This window comes from Anas acuta, chromosome 5 (assembly GCF_963932015.1).
Source record: "Anas acuta chromosome 5, bAnaAcu1.1, whole genome shotgun sequence".
Classification (NCBI taxonomy): Eukaryota; Metazoa; Chordata; class Aves; order Anseriformes; family Anatidae; genus Anas; species Anas acuta.
Window position 1 is genome coordinate 32,606,026 of NC_088983.1, and position 11,596 is coordinate 32,617,621.

General features: G+C 55.6%; 1 long non-coding RNA gene across 4 annotated transcripts; it reads right to left on the reverse strand.

The window, feature by feature from the left end:
- Positions 1 to 3,218: 3,218 nt before the first annotated feature.
- On the reverse strand, positions 3,219 to 11,321 carry LOC137857410 (uncharacterized). Of its 4 annotated transcripts, none has more exons than XR_011097081.1 (3): positions 10,921 to 11,321; positions 6,000 to 6,138; positions 3,219 to 5,904 (listed from the first exon to the last, which is right to left on the reverse strand). It is a non-coding gene; the product is annotated as an uncharacterized lncRNA (long non-coding RNA). The 4 variants fall into 4 exon arrangements; XR_011097080.1 differs by having other exon boundaries at positions 10,916 to 11,321; XR_011097079.1 differs by having other exon boundaries at positions 6,000 to 6,178; positions 10,921 to 11,320.
- Between the last annotated feature and the right edge of the window lie 275 nt (positions 11,322 to 11,596).

Below are 11,596 nucleotides of genomic sequence, written 5' to 3' on the forward strand. Positions count from 1 at the left end.
GGCGGGGAGGCGGCACGAATCCCTTTTCCCAGCCGCACGGGAGACCCGAAGAGGCCGAGCATCGATGTTGGCGACACTTGGCGCTGGGGACACTAGGGGGCAGGGCTGGCACGCTTTTGGGGCTTTCCCTGCCTGGCCTGGGCAGGACTAGGGGGCTGGAGCCCTCCTCTTGCCGTCCCGCATCGCCTCCCCCCCGCAGCAAAGGCTGTGCAAAGCCACTTTTGGGGCCACACCGAGCGCTGCAGTGCCCAGCCGGGGGTGACCAGCGTGTCCCTTGGTCCCACAGGTGACCTGAGCACCCCTGGGACCCCCCCAGGCTGTCCCCCGGCCCCTCTGGCAGCCAGCAGCATCCCGCCTGTCCTGGTTCTCCAGGGCTGTGATTTATGAGGCAGCCCCCTGGAAACGCTCCGAACCCAGAGCTTAAGTGCTGCTGAATGGCAGCATTAATTACTATTAAAAACACACATTTATATCTCTCTCACCTGCTTTAAATCCTGGGAAATTAGATTCCCTACCCATCCCTTCCAGCCCTGGTGGCAGCTGGGGGTGTTTTATGGCCCTATAAAGCCTTGCAGTACCTGCTGTCTATATGGGCTTTTATTTATGAGGCCCTTAACAGGCTTGCTGGTGGCACTGTTTGAGCTTCCCCTACCCCCATTTTGGTGCTGTTTCCCCTGCCAGGAGCTGTCCCCACAGCTGCCCTCCCTGCAGGGCTCCAGCTTACTGTTTAGCCCCATTTCCCCTCATTTCCCTCTGTGCTTCCCTGGGGAAAAGGGTCCATGGTGGCAGCACACTCCATGCTGCTCCTGGTGGTGGGAATCGGGTGGGATGTGCAGGTTTGGGCAAAATCACAAAATGGGGAGTTTAATGGGGAGCCCCCAGCTGCTCTGGCACAGCACGCAGCGGGTGAGAGCACCATCGGTAGGTGTGTATGGCAATTTGTCTCAGCCTCAGTACTTTTTTTATGTGGAAAAGGGATTCAGGGAGACACACGCCTCTTGACAGGCTTCTTAATAGCCTCATTTGCTTGTCCTTTGCTGCAGTCATGCCACTTATCGTCAAAAGTCACCAGGGGCTGGGAGATGAGCAGCCCTAAAACCCCAGATCACAGAGACAGCAGCTTGTGTACATCTACCGCTACGTTTGTGTAGGTCCTACAAATATTACAGCCTTTCTTTTCAGAGGGTGGAGGCGAGCTGTGTAGATGTAGATCCTGAAATAGCCAGCTTTTCCCTAATGGACTGCAGCAGTTCTGCAGCTCCTCGTATGCTGAACGCCTTGATGGAGCAGTAAAAATCTCACCACGCCTTGGGGCTGAGAAGCAAACCCCATTTTGCTGGGGGCCTCTTGCGCCCACACAATGGAGGATGATGGGGTAGAGAAGAGCAGGGGGCCGGGAGCTGTGCTCATCTCCAGGGCTCTCCCATATAATGTCCCTGTCCCTGGCACTGCCCTCCGAGCACTTCTGGGCCCTCAGACCTGCTGGAGACCAGATGCTGCTCTGGGGAATTGGCCAAATTTGTGTGCCTGTGTCAGCCTGCCAGGGAGAAATTGATAGATATCTCTGCCTCCTGACTCCCAGGCTGAGCATGCTAATTTATAGATTGGATCTGTCGCTCCTGATAAACGATATCTTACTTCCCTAATGCCGCCTTCAAATTGAGTTTTTAAGGCTAGGTCAGACAGGGAAACCAAAGGGTGACTCCGCTTTCTCTTTGCTTTGGCTCCGTTCTCCGTGGTTGGGCTGAAGTTGGCTTTTCAGGCTGGGGACAGAGCCAGGAGCTGTGGCTGATGCCATCCTCGGTGGCCAAGTGGCTGCCTCAAACCAGGCTCTGAAGCCCCACCTGCCTCCTCCAGGTGCTCACTTGGACCGAAATCCCTGAATCCAGTTTGGGCACGGCAGCCCCTGCAGGATGCTTGTCAGTATAGTTAGTAACACACGTTATTTATGGAGCAGCAACACCATTTCCCTGGAAATGAAAAAAATCCCCAATCAACCAACAAACAAACAAACAAACAAACAATAATAATAAAAAACAGTCGATCCAGCAGAGAAGAGGCATTTCCCATAGGGTTGCTGAACGGGACAGTGGATGGGATGGTGATGGGATGCCCTGTCATGAAGCACACACCAAAGATGCTCCAGCTTTGTTTCCCTCCTGCCTGTGTCCATCCCCGTATCTTGCAGCCTGGCTGAGCTGTGTGCTGGGGCAGGGGGTGGAGGGGGACCTGAGACCTCACTCAGCAGCCCCAGCTTGCCCAGGAGCACAGGACGACACCAGAAGGCTCCCAGCTTTCCCCCTGACCATGCCTGAAGCCAACAGAGAGCCCGCTGGCACTCCTTGGGGAAGAGCAGCAATTCCCTTTCTCTGCCCGTGCCAGGTCAGGTGTGCCGAGCATTAATCCCTCCAGGGGATGCGCCTGGATCAGCACAAACACAGCTTCTCCAGCAGCAGAGAGGAGCAGTTTCTGGAGCGCAGCCAGCGGCTCAGACCTGTACATATGTGAGCAGCTTTGTTCCTCCTCCGGGGAGCTGCCTAACAAAGTTGAGAGTTGGCCAAACACCCAGGATTAAGCATATCACTGCTCTAACCCTCCGGAGGTTAGGGGAGCGAAATGCACATGCGTGCGGACCCGTTCGGCTTGTCGTCATCGAGCCCTGGATATTTTCTTGTTACCCAAGAAAGGAACTTGCTGAAGCTGCCTCTTTATGCCCCGAGCACCACTGCAATAACCCAAAATAAACCAGGCCAGTGAATCCCTTCCAAAGGCAGTGAAAGCAGCAGCCGGAGTTGGGGCCCTTCCACTTACCTTTGCTGAGCTCTAACTCTGAAACCCAACGAAACATCCTCATTTCCCAACTTCCAGAAACCTCAGCAGCCCAAATTTCCCTGCACGACCATCGCAGCTGATTGAGACAGCAAATCCTGCGGCACATCGGAAACTGAGAACGACGGAGCTGGGAACAATAAACCGAATCTGAACTTCCAATTAAAGAAACACAGAGGAGACGGCTGTGATTCGATCCAGATTTAATTCAATCCAAGCTTCCCCCTTGCAAGGCTTGTTTTCCCCCCCCCCCATCCACTGCAAGAAACCTTGCTGCCGAATTTAGGTCAGGCCTCACCCCCTGGGGCTGCTGAAACCCAGCTCCAGGCAAAGCCCTGGAGATTTCCTCTCCCCACCCCGATATCTGACGAAATAAAAACTCCCCTGACAAAGAAGTGGCTTTGGTCCACCTGTGGCTATCAGCACTGCAGGCTACGGGCAGCGAGAGGGCTGCCGGCTGTGCCCCAGTGCAGGGAGCAGGTTGTGATGGCAGAGCCGGGCTTTTGGGACAGTGAGCGGGGCTGGGTGAGCAAAGAGAGGTTCACCTGGGGGCTAGGACAACCCAAAATGATGTGGTGGGAGTGATGAGGCTGTGAGGGCAGTGTTTGGGGCCAAAACCGTGCTCTGTGGTGTGCAGGATGGAGCCTGTGGTGTACGGAGCACAGCCCCAGCAGCAAAACCAAAATGTGGGTGAGGAAGGGGGCACCACACGGTCCCCAAACCCCACAGCTCTGCTCCCTCCTCTCTGCCAGCTCCCATCCCCTCTCAGGAGGCCCCATGCTCCCAGTCTGACTCCCCCAGCACCACAGAGGTGCCCCCTCTACGGAAACCTCCTCTTTTTACCAATTATTTTATTTATTTTTTTCACCCAGGCCTTTGAAGATGGTTGTTGCCATGGAAACGTGCTTTAAAGCATGCCTTTTTCCTTCCCTTCATCTCCGGAGCCTCTGTTGCCATAACAGCCGCATCCCACCCCTCCCTGCTCCCCGACACGGGGCCAGCCCTGGCCCCACGGGTCCCCCATGGCACGGGGGTCCCCGAGACGCTGCCTCGTGCCACGCAGGGCAGGGGTGGCCGGCGAGGAGCGTGTCCCCTGGCCACGGAGCCGACAGCAGGGCACAGCACGGGAGGGGACGGCAGGGACACGCGGTGCCTTCCCACCGGCTGCGGCAGAGCCAAGGCTTAACTGAGAGCACATTGCTGGCTGCCGTCGCCTCAATTAACGCGGCCCTGCTTGCTTTAGCAATTACCTGCCCGTGGCTCCCGGCCCGCTCTCAGATGGAGCTCTCCTGCCAGGAGTCACAGCTGATGAGCGCAAGCGGGGAGCAGGCAGGGAGGGCACCTTCGGGCAGCCTTGCCCAGATCCCATGCAGGCACCTCTGCTGCGTGCCTGGGCACAGGCTTGCTGCTGCCCCACGCTCCTGCTGCAGCTCCCCAGCAGGAAAAGTGTGGGTGACAGCAGCATTGATGTCCCCAGTGCGTGGGGCTGCTGGGGAGCAGCGCTGGCAGCCACCAGGAGCAACGGAGCCACCAGTTAGGGACACGGAGGGTGAGCTGTGTGCTCTGAGCGCAGGGGAGGCTGGCTCCCAAACACCTCCTCGCCTGCTAAGCGGCCCTACATCAGCTGAAGGGTGAGTGCAAACAAAAGTCAAAGGGACCGACTTGTTCCAGGGGAGAGAGAAATATTGCCTGCGCTCTCCAGAGGGCAGCAGCAGTGGAGATTGAAATGGTCACGATGCAATTTCCTCGAGACGCTGTTGAAAACTGCTACCAGGCTTTGCTTTAAACTAATCAGAGTCCTTTACATGGCATTAGGAGCTGCTCCACACCACTGCAAGGGCTGTGTCCTACCAGTGCTGAGTGTGCGGGCTGTGCCTGACAGGCCCGTGCTGGCACCAGATTGATGTCCGTCTTGTTCCCGATAAGGATCCGAAGCCTCCTCTGGGTCCCAGCAGCGATTCTTTTATCCTCCCTGATTGTGGCATCCGCGCTCCCGGTGTCCCCGGGGACGCATCAATCGCGGAGCTGCAGGCGCCGTGCTGCTATCGGCAGCGATGATGGAACAGCTACAGGAGCAGCTGTCATTTCTCCCTGTTTGCGTTTTGTTCTCGGGCTATCAGCGGGACGTTTTCCACCAGACACCTATCAATCTGCCTGCCCGACGGAGGCTGTGTGGCTGAGGATGCCGGAGCCAAAGCCTGCCCTCTGCCGTGCTGCCTGGCACCAGCTGAGGGCACAGGGACCCCTCTGTGGTGCCAAAAAGCCAGATAACGACAGGCCCATGTCCCATGTAATACCTCCCTATCCATCACTGAGCTCGCGGGCCGTACCTTGGCTCTTTGCTCAAAAACCTCCGGGCAAGGTGACCCAGCTGCTGCAGGCAGCACCGAAGCGAAGCACCTGCATCCTCCAGCTGCCCAGGGAGGATGCCTCAGCCCCGTTTGGTGCCCTGCTCGTCTCCGAGCAGGGGCTTCGTGCTTTGCAGCTGGACCTGCTGCCACACCGAGAGCTGACTGTGCTGCTCAATGCCACACAGGGAACCCTTTGATGCTGTCCCTATGGCTGCGTCCTGCTCTCCTGACATGTCTGGGGTCCAGCTGCCCGCTCACCCGCACCTCCTCCAGCCCAGCCGGTGTTACAGCAGTGCTAATTAAACAAATACGTCTCAATTCTGATGAAGAACTATATGCAAATCTGTGCGATGCTTCGCAGCGGGATGCGTTTTAGCAGTCAGCTCTGCAGTCGCGTGCTCCTCCTCGGGGAGTGCCAGCTGCATGGCGAATGAGCCCGATCAGGGGCTGGAGCCTCCTGAGCCCCCCAGCCTTCGCTGCCTTCACACCCAGCCAGAAAAAGCTGTTCCTCTCTGCACAGGACCACGGGCTGGGGCAGGGGCTGGTTTCTCTTGGCATCTCCTTGACAGAGCCTGGCCTCTGCCTTGTGCACAAGCAGGGGATCAGCCACTTCCTCGGTCAAACAGCTGGGCCCAAACCCCAGGTAGGAGGTGAGAGGTGAGCTCCAACATTCAGCTCCACCTGCAATGCCCATGGACACCCAGTCTTTGTTCTCCTCCATTCTCTGGTGTATGGGCAGAAATAAGAGATTTTTTTTCCTATATTTTTTTTTGGCCTGTTTATAGACTCAAAATAATTAGAAATAGAAAGGTTTCTTACCTTTTTGCACGAAGATAAACTCCTCCAGAGACAGCCTTTGTGCATATTGAACACCGTTCTTGAAGCTTCCCCCGCTGCTCTCTGGGAGGCACTCGGCACGTGAGGCACATCAAAGGTAATGCAAAGCACCGCTGAGATGCTACAGGGGGTAGGAAGAACCGTACCAATGGCATTTTAATCTTGGAAAGAAAAAGTGGGAAAAAGTGCTTAAAATCCTTGCCCGAGAAGAAAAAATGTAGAAGGGTCTGGTTGGGGTACAGAGGGTTGCTTTCCGGGGCCATTTTACCTCCTTACCAGGCCAAAACCTCCTCGAGCTCCCAGAGCTGCGAGGGACATACAGAGCAGAGGTTCCCTTGGGCTTTTTCTGACCAGGCACCAAAATGAGCAGTCCTCTGAGGGTGGGGAGTGGGAAGCAGGAGCAGCGGGTGGGCTCCATCCCCTGCCCTCACCCCTTGGCCACGCTCCCTCTGAAATCCACCCCGCTCCTCCGCACACCTCGGCTAAGCGGCTGAACGTCCCACCACAACCCATGCCGCGGCGCAATTAGTCAGTGCAAATGGGGATTTTAATTGCCCCGGTGATTTACGGCGCCCGGGCAGTATAATTAAAATTCATTCTCAGGCACAGGCAATGAGGCGTGCAGGAGCACCAGCTCCTTACTGGAGTGATTGAGGCGCCAGCTGCAGCCGGGAGGGCTCGCACCAGGCACCAGGTTGGTGTCCCCGTGCCCACCTGTGTATGGGGATGTTGGTGTCCCCGTGCCCACCTGTGCACGGCACTGCCCTGACCCCAAGCATCCCGTGGGCAATGGTCCCTCTGCTGTCCGCAGGAGGCTGTGATGAAGCTCGGTGATTAACCACGCAGAGGGGGACTCAGCGCTGCGCTCCGCTGCCGGCCCCGCTCCCCATCGCTGCCTCTTTCTCCCTTCCTTCGCTGCGAGGAAGGAGCTTTGTCTCTTGCCAAATCCCCCGTCTGTGTTGGGGGATTGGGGTGAGCCAGGCGTAAAATGAAAATAAATCACTAATTCCTCCTAATAATGCCTGATTTCCTGATTTGATATCCCACATTAATTCTAATTACTCACCCAGAGTCAGGGCATTAATCAAGGCGTTAAAACTTCTCCTCGCTTAGCAACACGGAGCCGCCGGCAGCTGGCAGTCCCGGTGTGGGCTCTGCCTGTCCCCACCATGGCTGTGTTGTGCTGGGGGGCTTGGAGGAGACCCCAGACCCTCTGCCCCCTGCCCTGGGGTGCCTGCTCCCAGCCCTGTGCCCCTTTGCAGCCACCAGGCAGCACCAGCCCACGCTGGGGTTTGCCCGTATCCATGAAAGGCAAACTCACTGTTCGAGTTATGACGCAATTAACATTTCTTCTGATTATAATTTTTTTTTTTGGTGTTGAAAGGATTAATATTGCATTTATTCACTAGCTGATTAATTTTTTTTTTTAAACTCATCAGTTGAATAAGCTTTAATTTGGATGGTAATTAACTGAAATATGTATAAACTCAGAATCTGCACTCGGTTTTATTAGCCTGCCTTACCTGTCCTCGATACAGGACAAAAAAGCACTCTCAACATGCACTCGTGTTTAAAAGCCCTACAATTTATGAAGGGCAGCATCAGACACAGCGAACGAGCTAGGCTCAGTAGCTCTGGCATCCTCACAGATTTTCAGGAGAGCGGACCTCACTCGGTCGGATGTCACTGCTAGGACAGAAATGGCAAGCAGCCTTTCTACTTTTTCAGGTTCGCAGCTTCTCAAATTTGACTGAGCTCATCGTTGACAGCATTTTCTCTGCACTTGGAGAGCCCATTACCGTTGCCAAAATCTGTTTTTGTATTTCATTCCAGGTCTCAGATGCTTCCCGAGCTGTTGGCTTGGCATTAACTTTTGAGCAACAAGCACGCGTTTCGTGGGTACTGACACTTACATGGCTTTAATAGCCTACGGGAAACTCATGCCTTGGCTTGGCGTTTTGAACCAAAAGAGTTAATTTTTAAGAGAAATATGGAGCTAGAATACTTTCAATTAGCAGCAGTATTTAAATATGTCCTGCTCCTGAGGTCCAGGCGCTAGCTGTGCTCTGAGCTGGAGAACAAAGCAGAGTCCTCCCGCACTCAGAGCTAATTGGGCTTGGGGTCTGGAGGCCCCAAACCACACTGACTTCTGCTCCCAGAGCTCACCCCTCTGAAGTTCTCCTTTAAAGGGAAACCAAATACTTATGGTAAGAAGAGGAGCAGAAAGCCACGCTGGGGGCAACGTGCACGTGGAGCCCAGCATGTGCTGAGCCTCACCCCATTTCCCATCCCAATGGGGATGGGATGGCCACTGGCCCCACAGCGATGCTCACAGCAGCAGCAGCTTTTAAACTAAAACCCCACCCTGGCACCTTTGGAGCTTACAGCCTGTCTGTGTGCGGATTGCTGCCTCGCCTTCTTGTTTCTCTCCTCCGTAAGCTGCAGGTCAGTGGTTTACAGCCTGGGGTCAATGCATCTTGAGGGTGCTGTGAGCTATTTCCCAGCCTAACTAAGAAAAGCGAGCCTCTCCACAGCCTTACAGCCGCTGTGCAGGAATTTGTGGCTCCATGGGAGTGTTTTTAGGAGGTGTACAGCTGGGATTACTCACAAAGCTCAAGATGAGATAGATGTGTTCACCCAGGAGGGTTTTACAGCCTCCATACTCAAACTCACCTTTATTCCCTGGCTAGTGCACAGAATTAATTACATTTCTGCAATGCTAGCATGACCCTATAGCAGCTGACTTGCCATCACCCAGCCCGGCCAGACAAATCCCTACCCTGAAGACCCTCACGACCTGCAGGACAGACTATGCTTAGCCCCACCAGGCTACCCTGGTGCCAGAAGGGACAGGGAATTGGGCTGCGCCCAAACACCCCGTCCTCCCTCTGCCCGTGCAGCAGCACGCGAGCACTAACAGGGACTTCATTAACGTGCACGGCCTCCCCGTGCCATCTCCAGGTCTCTGCGTGCCACTAAATCATCTGGTTTGGAACAAATTCACTGGGAAGAACTACAGCAAGTCAAGCAGAGGTCTGGGACACAGGAACAATGGCCCATAAAGCAAACATGCAGCAGTGCGCTCAGCTGCCGGGGATGCTGCTGGCACATGTGGCTGGGAAGATTAATATGCACCGAGCAAGCAGGAGCAGGGAGGGAAGCACGCAAGGTTCCTCTCATTAGCTCATCCTTCCAGCTGAGTTAATGACTCCCGAGTTTCACCCAGCCCTCTCTGCAGCTGCTATGGAGTGGCACCACAAGTTAGTGGAGAGCTGAATGTGTGCGTGTGATGGGGGGCTTCACATCCCCTCTGGACCCCCTTGGGGGAAGGCTCTGCTCCCAGGACACTGGGACTGGGTGTAGGGAGGCAGGAGGGGACACTGTGCCCTGCCACCGCTCCCTTTCTTCTACAAGGGGACAGAGCAGGAGGGTCTGGTGTATCCCAAGCAGCAAAAGCAGGCAAAAAGGGAGCTTAGAGGAGAGCGTACACAAGGAGCAGAGAAGTATGGGACACATGGGTAGTAACCCTGCATGCACAGCAAGACAACTGATGGCCCAGCAGGGGTGGCAGCATACCTGCAGCCAGCTCCCAGGGAAGGCAAGGTCCCTGCTGAGGGACCCCATCCCCCTGGGGTGGACATCAGAGCCATACAAAGCAGAGCTGGGACAAGCGGACCGCTGCAGGAGGGCCTGGGATATCTGGCAGGGCAGCAGCCGGAGCAGAGCCAAGCAGGGAGGAAGGATTACTTCTGCGGAGGGCAGCTCGTGCCAAGGGTATTTTTTATCCTAATGATCACAGGCCAAACCCGAAGAAGGAGCTCAGTGGGAATAGGACTAATACATCAGCCTTGTAAGCTGTGGCAGCACGGGGCCGGATTCTGCTCCAGAGCAGCGTGGGACCGGGTCAGGAGCCTGGCTAGAAAATGATGGTGGAAAGCCTGGGGGGCTTGGCACAGAACTGGTGCAGCCGGGTGCCTGCACACGGCAGGAGGGGGCAAAAGCCAGCCCCTTACCCGTGCAGGAGAAATCAAGCTGGTACCACAGGGATGCGCTGCCTGAAGGTCCGAGACTTCAGGGGCTCCCCAAACCCAGCCAGCTTCATCAGCCCCATCCTGGTTTGTACTGATACCAAGGCTGGGATCCCTGGTGCTCAGCATCCTGCATCCCCGCTGCCTGCTGTTATTCCCTCCACAGGTGAGCTGCGAGCAGCCACTCTCCCATGCCCTTCTCTGATATTTTTCTCCGGCAGCCTCTCTCCCACCTTCTCCTCCTCCTTTATTCTTCAACTCAAGAGCCGAAATGAAAACACCTTCCCCAACAGCCCCTGACAACAGCGGGAGGGAAGCCAGCTGCATTCTACTGATTTGCAAAGAAAGAAATACAGAGAAACGTCTTGATAGCATCGTAGGGAAAAAAAAAAAGAAGAAAAAAAAAAAAGCGGATGCTGTGCTGCACTCAGCCGTCTCAGGAGACTGGGTCTCCGCTCCTCTGACTGTTTGAAGCCCGGCTCAGTCCCCAGGGATCTCAACAGCTCCAAAGCTGCTGCCGAGGAGCGAGAAAAAATCAGACACGTTCTCTGCTGGCAAAGGCTTTCCCTGCAGAAATCAAAGGATGCTGCACAGGAGCAGCACGCTGGGTACGGCCAAGGAGCAGGAGGCTGAGGGGAGCTGAAGTGGCGCTGCCTGGGAAGGCAGAGCAGGGCTGGAGGATACGCGGCTGCTGCCTAAGGTCTGCAGGAATTTGATGGGAATTAACCTCCCTGGGGAATGGGGTCTCTTCCTCTCCTCCCAAGTGAACTGGGTGAACTTGGGGTACTGGTGCAGGGCTGCTACCTTCTGAGTTGCTAGCATGCTGTCCTCCTGCCCACATTTGTCACGCGTGGTCTCCAGGCCACTCACCTCACCTCAAACAATCCCAGCAGAGAAGCACGAGGCCACCCCAAGGCAGATACCTTGAAGCCAAACGAGCACCAGTTCCAGTACACTGTCTCTTCATGCAGCCTGGAGCTGGTGCAGACAGAAGGAAGCAGGACACCCCTGGTGTCTCCGGGAGGAGGAAGAAGGGAGCTGTTCCCAGAGCCTGAGACAGGGCTCCCAGGGCTGCTCACTGCATCAGGCAGCAGCAGGGCAAAGCTCCAGCACCTCTCCTTGCTGGAGCTGCAGGGAAAAGCAAGTTTATGAAGTTTACGGCATCTTTGGCAAGAGTTAATGCTAGAGGTTTTCCAAAGAGCTGCAGCAGCCAGCTACCACCACACACACGCTGCTACTGCATTTACAGGTGAGAGCAACAGGTTATCAGTCCCATTCGTTAGCACCTCATTAGCTTTAAGGAACCTGCCCCCTCACTGTGGGCCTGGTTGTGCCTCCTTAAGGACACGGTTACACGGTTTGCTCCACAAGCAGCCCCATCAAGCTCAGCAAAAGCATTCCTACCTCATGAGGCCTTGTGGAGGCCTCCCATGGCAGCATGGTGTGGAGCTGTGCAGAAACACCCCCAGTGCAAACAGCCACCAGCGTCCTAAGCTGCTGAAACAACTAACTCAACTATTGCTGTGAGGGCAAGAACACCTCACCAACACC